Source organism: Eptesicus fuscus, chromosome 1 (genome assembly GCF_027574615.1).
Source record: "Eptesicus fuscus isolate TK198812 chromosome 1, DD_ASM_mEF_20220401, whole genome shotgun sequence".
NCBI lineage: Eukaryota > Metazoa > Chordata > Mammalia > Chiroptera > Vespertilionidae > Eptesicus > Eptesicus fuscus.
This window is the reverse complement of record NC_072473.1, coordinates 8136685-8147032: the sequence shown is the minus strand read 5'-3', so window position 1 is coordinate 8147032 and position 10348 is coordinate 8136685.

Sequence of the window (10348 nt, the reverse complement as noted above, 5' to 3'; positions counted from 1 at the left end):
TGCCCAACCAACTGAGTCACACTGGCCAGGGCAGGGAGTTTATGTTAATTATCAATTTTAACATCTGCCTTAATTCAAAAAGGATTAAAATGGATGAAAAGGGATTACAATGATAATTTCTGTTTCAAATATTTTTAAAACATCCAACATTTTTATTTTTTAAAAATAAAGGATATTTTCCCCATTGATTTTCAGAGAGGAAGGAAGGGTAGAGACAGAGAGAGAGAAATACATGGATGTGAGAGAGACACATTGATTGATTGACTCCTGCACACTCCTGGACCAGGGCCAGGAATCAAGCCTGCAACCGAGGTATGTGCCCTTGACCAGAATCGAACCCTGGACCCTTTAGTCCACGGGGCTGATGCTCTATACACTGAGCCAATCCAGCAAAGGCAATAATTATTTTTTAAACAGAAAATTAGTAGTATTAACAATCATTATTATTATTGCAGTATTTCACTCTTATACTAAGAAATATGTATTTGTACATCTTTGAAGGAATTTGTATTTACATCCTTTGCCCATGTTTTAATTGGCATATTTGTCTTTTTCTTATTGAATTGCAAGAATTCTTTACATAGTATTCTGGATACCACCAGTCCCTTATTAGATCAAGGATTTGTAGAAAATACTCTCCTGTTCTGTGAGTTGTCTTTTCACCTTCTTGATGGAAACATTTGCAGCACGAAAGTTTTTAATTTTGATCAAGTCCAATTTATCTATTTTTTCTTTTGTCACATGTGCTTTTGGTGTCAGATCTGTTGCCTAATTAATTAGCTTTTAATGCCTCCTAAGGCCATAGAAGAGGCTGAGTAAGCACTTGCAATAATGATGTAACTGTGTGTGTATGTGTTTTTAGAGTAGACTTTATTTTTTAGAGCAGTTTTAGGTTTACAGCAAAACTGAGTGGAAAGAACAGAGATTTTTCATATACCTCCTGCTCCCACAATATCAACATGCCCCACCAGAGTGGTACATTTGTTACAATAAACGAATCTGCATTGACAAATCATTATCACCCAAAGTTTATAGTTTATATTAGGTTGCTCTTGGTGTTGTTCATTCTATGGGTTTGGACGAATGTATAATGACACATATCCATCATTATAGTACCGTGTAGAGTATTTTCACTGCCTTAAACATCCTCTATGCTCCACCTATTCATCCCTGTCCTTTGCCCCCCAAACCTGGAAACCATTGATCTTTTAACTATCTCCACAGTTTTGCCTTTTCTAGAATGTTATATTGTTGGAATCATATAGTATGCTGCCTTTTCAGATTGGTTTCTTTCACTTAGTAATATGCATTGAAGTTCCTCTATGTCTTTTCATAACAGCTCATTTCTTTTTAGCACTAAATAATATTCCATTGTCTGGATGTACCACAGTTTATTCATTTACTTACTGAAGAACATCTTGGCTGCTTCTAAGTTTTAGCAACTATGAATAAGACTACTATAAATATCTGGATGCAGGTTTGTGTGTAGACATACGTTTTCAAGTACATTAAGTAGATACCAAAGAGCGCAATTTCTGGATTGTATGGAGAGTATGTCTAGTTTTGTAAGAAACTGCCAAACTGTCTTCCAAAGTGACTGAACCATCTTGCATTCCCATCAGCAATGAATGAGAGTTCCTATTGCTTCACATCCTCATCAGCATTTGGTGTTGTAGGTGTTTTGGAAATTGGCCTTTCTAATAAGTATGTGGTGATACTTCATTGTTATTTTAATTTGCATTTTCCTGATCACAAATGATGTGGAGCATCTTTTCATATGCTTATTTGCCATCTGTATATCTTCTTTGGTAAGGTGTCTATTCAGATTTCTATGCGTAATTTTTAATTGTGTTGTTAGAAATAAGGTGATAAGGTGAGCCCCCCAAGTCAGGGGTTCTGGTAGAATACAAAACATACTTGGGAGCCAGGCAGCAAAGCAAACATCTTTACTTCTACGTAGAAGGGTGCACATACATGGTCTGGAAGCACGTGCACACCAAGCAGGAGGGCTGCTTGGGTTTATAATCCCTTACGCACATGACCTGTCCTCACTCTTGATTGGAGCTCAGGCACACAGTCTTTCATGATTGGTTAATTCAAAGGGAGGGGCTGGCCTTTGCTGTTTCAAGATGGCAGCTCCCAGGGGAGCTGCAAGCCATGTGGCCAACATGGCAGCTGCCAAGTCATGCAGTCCAAAATGGCGGCTGTCTAGACTGTTCTTTGACAGAAAAGATGACTTGTTTATTCTCACAGTGTTATTCATTTTAAGGAGTTCTTTGTATATTTAGAATAACAGTGCTTTATCAGATAAATCTTTGCAACTATTTTCACCAAGTCTATGACTTGTATTCTTATTCTCTTTACATGATTGTGTTTTGCTGAATAGTCACTTCACATTTATTTATTGAGCATCTACTATGATCCAGGCTCTCCACAAGATTAAGACATAATCTTGCTCTTAGCATAATGGAGGAGAAAGATGAGTAAACAGGTGATTAGAATGTCCTTCTAAGGTAAGCAGTCTCAGGTTCCTTGGAAGAGGAAGCTGAGACATACTGGTAAAGAAGAAAAAAGGATTTAACAGCAGGCAAAGGTGGACATGGCCTGCCTGGTGCAGAGAATTGTACATCACTCTGATATAAATAAGTTATTGTCAACATGACCATTAGCTATTATTGTTATGGTAGCAATTTGTCTAAATCAGAAATAGGCAAACTATGGCTATGGGCCAAATCTGGCTTTTATAAATAACTAGCGTTCCCGTTGCAGGAAAAATCCTGCAATAGGGTTTCCTGCTGCACTCTCCCCCGGCCCCACCTCTGCTCCTCCCTTGTCCCCCGGCCCGCCTTCTCCACCAGCCCGCCCCGCTCTCCTTTCTTCTCCCCCGGCCCCGCCTCCGCTCCTCCCTTCTCCTCCCCCCGGCTTGCTTTCTTCTCCGAAGCTTTGCTCCCTTCAGCATCTCTTGGCTTCTTTCTAAGCTGCCTTGATATGCAAATTAGCCGCCATCTTTGTTGGGATAATTTGCATACTCGTCCTGATTGGCTGGTGGGCGTGGCTTGGGCATAGTGAAGGTGCGGTAAATTTGCATATTTGTCTATTATTAGGTAGGAAGTTTTATTGAAACATACTCCTGCCCATTCATGTACAGATAGTCTATGGCCACTTTTGTGCTACAATGGCAGACTATTTGTAATAGACAGTCTGGCCCAGAAAGCCTTAAATATTTACTATCAGGCCTTATATAGAAAACATTCGTTGACTGCTCTAAGCAACAATTGACTGGAAAATGCTCAAACCCAGTCCTTTTTTTTTTTTTTAAAGCATTACTAATTTAGGTGCACCTGGCAACTATTTATATGTCTGCAAGTAATTTTGTCTGTTTTTTAAAAAAATTTTCCTTGATCTCTGCTTTTTAAAGTTCAGTTAATTAATTTCATCCAATAGTTTGCATAATTGACTTAAACCACAAATGATAATAAATAACCCGCTCAACCCCTGAAAATAAATTTAAGTATTTGCTTTTTTCTTTTAATGTTTTGCAGTGTTTTTCTTAGTTTCTGTTTCTCTATTTTTAAAATTACAAACAAATTCATGCTCATTTCAGGAAAATCAGATGTCATGGACTAGAAAAAGAAGAACATTAACCTATAATCCCACATAGTTTCTTAGGGTAAAAAAACCTTTTTTGGAGTTTTAGTATGTAACCTTTGAGGTTCTTTTTCGTGTATATTTTGTTATAATTTTTTGCGTAAATGAAACCATGCTATGCTATCACTAAGTATCTTTAACAGGCATACGCTTTCCTCAGTCTTTTGATATATTCATGATTCAGGTGGTCTACTAATGAAAGATGCCAAGGGAGTGTACCCACGCATTCGAATCCTTTCAGGGATAGAGAAAACACTACAAGAAGTGAATTGGTTGGCTGCCCCACAAAACTGTTGAGTGGTCAGGTATTATGAAGCTGTCTTTGGCGTTCTGAATATTCCTTGGATAAGAGCAGAAACAAAAGCTAGGACTTTGTATCAGTTATCTCTTGCCCCAATAGTGCTGCATGACAAACAGGCACAAAGCCTTGGTTTTAGACAACAATATGATCTATAGCTCATACACCGGGGCTGGTAAACTGGGTGGCTCTTCTGCTCTTGGCTGTCACTGCCACGTGAATACATTTTTGTTGTTTAAAGCCATCAAGTTTGTGGTACTTTGCTATAGCAGCCCTAGAAAATGAGTCCACTTTCAAAGTTGGTTCTGGAGCTCTAACCGGACAAACAATGGGTCCGGGCTGCCTGTCACTACTTGAGCCAATTCAGCAGAGACAGGGTTGAATCATATGAGCATTTATTCCAATACTGCCCGTAGTACTGGAGAGCAGCAGGTCATCCACAAAAATCTGCTCTGCACCCCACAATAAGTCAGCTGTTTCTATTGGGCAGAAGGACAAAGATTACATGGGGAAGTAGCCAAAGAGTATGCCAAATGGGCAGTTAACAGGTAAGCAGAGGGCTGGGGATCTTCAAAGGGCTGAGTGACATGCAAAAGGGCTGGGGTCTTCAAAGGGCTGGCGATTCTGGTTTTTGTTCATCTTTCCATGGTAACAGGCAGCTCCAAATGGGGAGAATGGGCTGCATTTCCAGGTGAACTCCCAGGTCCCGTGTGTGTAACTGCCACTCAGTTTAGAATGTGCCTTCTTTAATCAAAACAAAACAATCACGGTTAACAGAGCATGATTAATATTTCTTACAGTTATAGTTGGTTTCCAATATTCTATGTGCCCCTATCAGAGCCACCTAAAGAAATCAGTCTCATTGTTTATAGATATCCTCTCTTGAAGCCTTTGTCAATGATAAACACTGACCAAGCTGCAGACTGGTTTCCAACAAGGAGTCCTCAGATGGCTTTAAGAAGTTGGGATGAGAGTATTGTGTTCACGCAGTGTCTGGTTTTAAGGTCATAGGCAGAAACACCAAGACCAGCACGTGTTTTCGTGTCTCCTGAGTTAAAATGGCTGTGACATTCTGTCTGTGTAGTGACATTTTACACGTTTGCTTTCAAAGGCAGAACGGGAACAGATGCGATTGCTAATAAAAACCCAGGGTGTTTTTATTCATTCGTGTGGGTTAACAAATTAATTCACTTTTATGGACATATGCGGATGATTTGCCTTTCCAAGGGGAAGTTGGTAAATGGTTCAGGGTGAACAAATTTCTTTAACATGAAAGGTTACAGGTTGGTGTCAGACACTCTGAAACTGTCAACCAGCACACTGTCTCTGCATTTGCATCTATTGCCTCCAGAACATATGAATGTTTAAAGAATGTTAAAAAAATTTATAATTCAGCCCCTTGGAAGTCATTTTCATAGGAAGTGGAAATAAAGCTTGTACCTGTGTTTCCCAAGGGACTCATGTAATGCAATTTGTATAAAATAATCATAGGGAGCGAAAAGAAAGAGTAGATCTTTGCATTAAAATAAAATCAGCCCAGAAATCATTCTTTTCAGGGTCTGCCTTTCAGAACCCCATTTAGCTTTTTAAATAGACTCCTTTTTCCGACTTGCTTTAATGAGCCACTCTCATCTCCGTGATTATTCCTGACATTAACTGCTCGTGCAATTAACTGGGGCTGTTCTTTTCTCTTTGAGGACTGTGTGCATCTAATATGCATTTGTAAAGTGTTCCCTTGACTTGGGGAGAGTAGCTGTGGATAAGCAGTTGGGATGATGCCCGGATAATTTACGGTTCGTGATGGAGAACCCAGTCACTTACTCTTAGCAAAGTTGTGAATGGTTATTGGCACATGCTAAGTCTGCCTCCTTTTCTTTCCCTGATTAAGACTCAGGGAGTTACTAGCGAGGCTGGTATTTCTGTCTCATGGAATGAAAAAGGAAATCTGATAAGCTTCTCTAGGGACTGAGGGAGAACTCCATATGTCACCACTGCAGGTGACTGCTCTTTTGGCAAGGTGTTAGGAAATAGGGAAATGACTCTGATAAAGGATTGAATTTCTTTTAAAAAAATATATTTTATTGATTTTTCACAGAGAGGAAGGGAGAGGGATAGAGAGTTAGAAACATCGATGAGAGAGAAACATCGATCAGCTGCCTCCTGCACACTCCCCACTTGGTATGTGCCCACAACCAAGGTACATGCCCTTAACCGGAATCGAACCTGGGACCCTTGAGTCTTCAGGCCGATGCTCTATCCACTGAGCCAAACTGGTTAGGGCAAGGATTGAATTTCTTGAGATGAGATTTTAGATATCAAGATGGGAGACATTTCCCCCCCTTGGAATGGCTGTACCTGGGCTTAAGTCTGGCCCAGAAAGTAGAGAAGGCAGAAAGCTGGGATAGATCAGTGAGACTGTAGCAGAGAAAAAATGCTGCCTACCAAAGGTTCTGCTCCCCTTTGTAGCATAGAGCTATTGTTGGGGTTATATTTCCCAGATTGCTTTGCATCACGGTGGAGCCATGCAACATTTTGTTGTCATTGTTTGTGAATGGAAAGGATGTGTGCTGCTTTTGGTTGGATGTGATTGAGAAGCAGGTGTACTTTCTTCTCCCTCACTCTACTCATCTGCTGGTCATCTTCTGAGAACTCTGCGACCCTGGGAAGGTGGAGCCAGGAGATGGAAGGAACCTATTTCAGAATCACCACATGGAAGGAAACTGACCAGGGCTATTTTGAGAGCCAGAAGTGAAGTTTGATTGATCAAAGTCACTGCTTTGTTTTACCTCCTTAGCTCTTATTAGTACCTAACATTCTATGCATTGCTGATTGTTTCTCCTTCACTAGTATGGAAGTCTCACGAGGGCAGAGATTTTCATCTGTCTTGCTGCTATATCTTCAGGATCTAGAACATTGCCTGGTACATAGTAAGTGCTTGATAATGTATGTTGACAGAATGAATATGGGAATAAATGCAAAGAATGTAGTTGCAATAGAATAGGTTTTAGAGATCTTTATCCTGGTTTTACCATATATCATGATCAGAGAATTTATTCAAGATTCTGTGTGTGTGTGTGTGTGTGTGTGTGTGTGTGTGTGTATAAAAATGAGATGCTACCCCAGAGTTTAGAATCACTTATTCAGAATTACATTTGTAAAAATCTGCATTAGTTATCTATTGCTATGCAACAAATTACCTCAACATTTAGTAACTTAAAACAACAAAAATTTATCATCACATAGTTCCTGAGGGTCAGGAATATGGAAGTAGTTTGGCCAGTGGTTCTGGTTCAAGGTTTCTCATGAGGTTGTAGCCCAGCTGTCAGCTGGGACTATAGTCGTCTGAAGACTTGACTGAGGTTGGAGGATTTGCTTCCAAGATGGCGCACTCACTTGGCTCTTGTTAGGAGGTCTTAGATACTCATGGCTATTGGTCAGAGGCCTCCCTCAGTTCCTGACCACATGGACCTTTCCAAAGGTCAGCTTATGATAGCTGGCTTCCCCAAGAGCAAGTGATCCAAGAGAGGGCTAGACTTCTGCACATTCTATATAGATAACCTGTATTTTTCTGGTAGCTTACATTGCCCACTTATGTGCCCTTATCAATGAAGAAGGCACTAGCTTAAATCAGCATAACAAACCTTACTCTTCTTCTCTGTACTTTTCCTGGTTACTTCCTCATAACTGGCCAACCTCACACCCTCGTTTCTTTTGTCTTTAGATGAAGATGGAATTTAAGCTTAAATTCTAAGCCACCTCAGTGAGTTACTTATTTCCCCCTGGATATATCCCCTGTATACATGAGGTATAGATGCTAATACATTTTTGTTTGTTTTTCTCTTGTTAATTTGTTTTCAGTTATAGGGGCCCCAGTTGAGATCTTGAAAGGGTAGAGAAAAATCATTTCTCCCTCCCTTACACTGTCTAAAAGTGGGATGGAACTGGATTTTTTTTTATTAAGGTATTATATGTGTATATATCTTACCATTGCCCCCCCACCCCACTCCCATATATGCCCTCCACCCCCAGAGTTTTGCGTCCATTGGTTATGCTTATATGCATGCATATAAGTCCTTCGGTTGATCTCTTATCTCCCCCACCTCTCCCTAACCTTCCTGCTGTAATTTGACAGACTGTTTGATGCTTTACTGTCTCTGTATCTATCTTTTTGTTCAAGTTTATAATGTTCTTTATTATCCATAAATGAGTGAGATCATGTGGTATTTTTTTTTCATTGACTGGCTTATTTCACTTAACATAAGGAACTGGATTTTTTTTTATTTATTTATTTATTTATATTTATTTATTTATTTATTTATTTTTACCCGCCCCCCTCCCTGAAACTGGATTTTAAACCCAAGAATGATGTAGGGGCTCTCGCCCCGTGTAGCCCACCTAAGTTCACTCTTTTCTTAGCTGCATTCTGCCCCTTCTAGTGAGCAAATAATAAAACACTGTTTTGAGTCTTTTATTTACTTATTTACTTATTTATTTAATATACTTTTTATTGTTGATAGTATTACAGATATCTCCCATCCCCCCCCCGTTTACCCCTCCTCTTTCCAGCCCCTTCTCACTGCCCCCTGCCCCCCATGTCTTCACTACCCTATTGCCCGTGTCTATAGGCTATGCATATAAGTATATAAGTTCTTTGGTTTATCTCTTCTTGTTTTGAGTCTTATCCATTATTTTTTGCGCTTCTGCTTTCCTCAGGAACTCCCAAAAGGAAATGGATGAGTGGCCAGACAGGATTATGGCATTCCAAAGCCCCTGACCCAAATGCCATAAATTCCAGCTTTTAAATCCCACCCTCTTTCTTTAAAAAAATATAGTTTTATATTTCAGAGAGGAAGGGAGAGGGAGAGAGAGATAGAAACATCAGTGATGAGAGAGAATCATTGATAGACTGCCTCCAGCATACTCTACACTGGGGATCGAGCCTGCAACCCGGGCATGTTGAACTGTGACCTTCTGGTTCATAGGTCTATGCTCAACCACTGAGCCTCGCCGACCAGGCCCATCCTCTTTCTATTGTACTATCAAGGAGCAATTTAAAGCAAAGACTGGGCAAGTAGGAGGAGTTGGGGAATGCAGCAATGGCCAAATGCCATTTGGGGGATATTTTTAGTTGCCTAAATAAACTGTATTTCCATAGTGTCTTCAGAGCTTATGGTTTGTGTGCAGTAAATAAAGAGATGGAAATGCCACGAAGGAGCCCAGCCAGATGACTCCATTTGTGTGCATTCGCTTCAGAGGAGTCCCTGAAACAGCAGACGAGCTCCATGGGATTCAGTGAAGACATGCAAACTGCTCCCCAACACCATTTCTTCTCTCCTATTCAGTTATTTCATGCAGTCTCACCACCCCACAGGGAGTATCCTGTGGGGTGTTAATTATCAGGAGAAACAGCACTGTGATCAAGTGAGTTTTGGATTGCTACTTGAGCAGAGCTCAATGGGGTTCTTTTGCATAGGACGTCTTAGCCCTACTGAAACAGTAATGTGTGTTATCAGGGTGGTTTGTTAAGTAGAGTTTTCCAAACTTATTTGAACACAAAAATTTTTATATGAAAAAGAGCTGCTAGTATCTATGCCCACTATTGATCTCTTGTCTCACAGCTCAAATCCACTCTTTGTTGCCCTGATTGTGATACTGGAATGTTTCTCCATTGCCAGCTGCCACAAGGTTAAGCTTTATCGGTGGAGGGTGCTGGGGAGACTGGAGAAGGAAGGGGCTTCTCTTCCTGGTTTTGGTGCGCTCTGCTTCTTCTTGCTCCTGTGGTACTGGGCTTGCTTATGAGGCAGTGAGTGGAGCTCACCCCACCAGTTTCCCGGCACCACTTCAGGCAGCTTCATGGCAAGTTTTGCAGGTGCCCCAGCTGTGGTGGGTTCATAGATAACCCTCTCCATAGATGCCCCTGCTGGCTTCCCTGTGAGTTCAGAAGCACCCTTGTGAGTTGGCACCCTTGCAGCTTTCTGGAGACTCTGGCCAGGGCCCTTGACAGCTACTCAGCAAATTCAATAGCACCTCTAAGAGCAGATTTCTGACCAATTTCATCAGCACCCCTCAGTGGACAGTTTCCTTCCTATCATCTGCTGGCCCCCAGCTTGCTAGCCCTGGCCCATAGCTCCTGGCCATGCCTTTTGGTTTGTTTCAGAGACCACGTTTGGCCCATGGCAACCTGGCAAACTCCTCAGTCAATGAATGGCCCACAGCCACACCCTCTCCAGCGAGAGCTGAATTCCAGCCTTGGGGAGCCCTCTCCCCCCACCTTATTCCAAGTTCGGGTATTTTTCTCTTAGACCTAGGGTTTCCTTTCCCCCTCCCTCCCTCCCTCCCTCCCTCCCTCCCTCCCTCCCTCCCTCCCTTCCTTCCTCCCTCCCTCCCTCCCTTCCTCCTTCC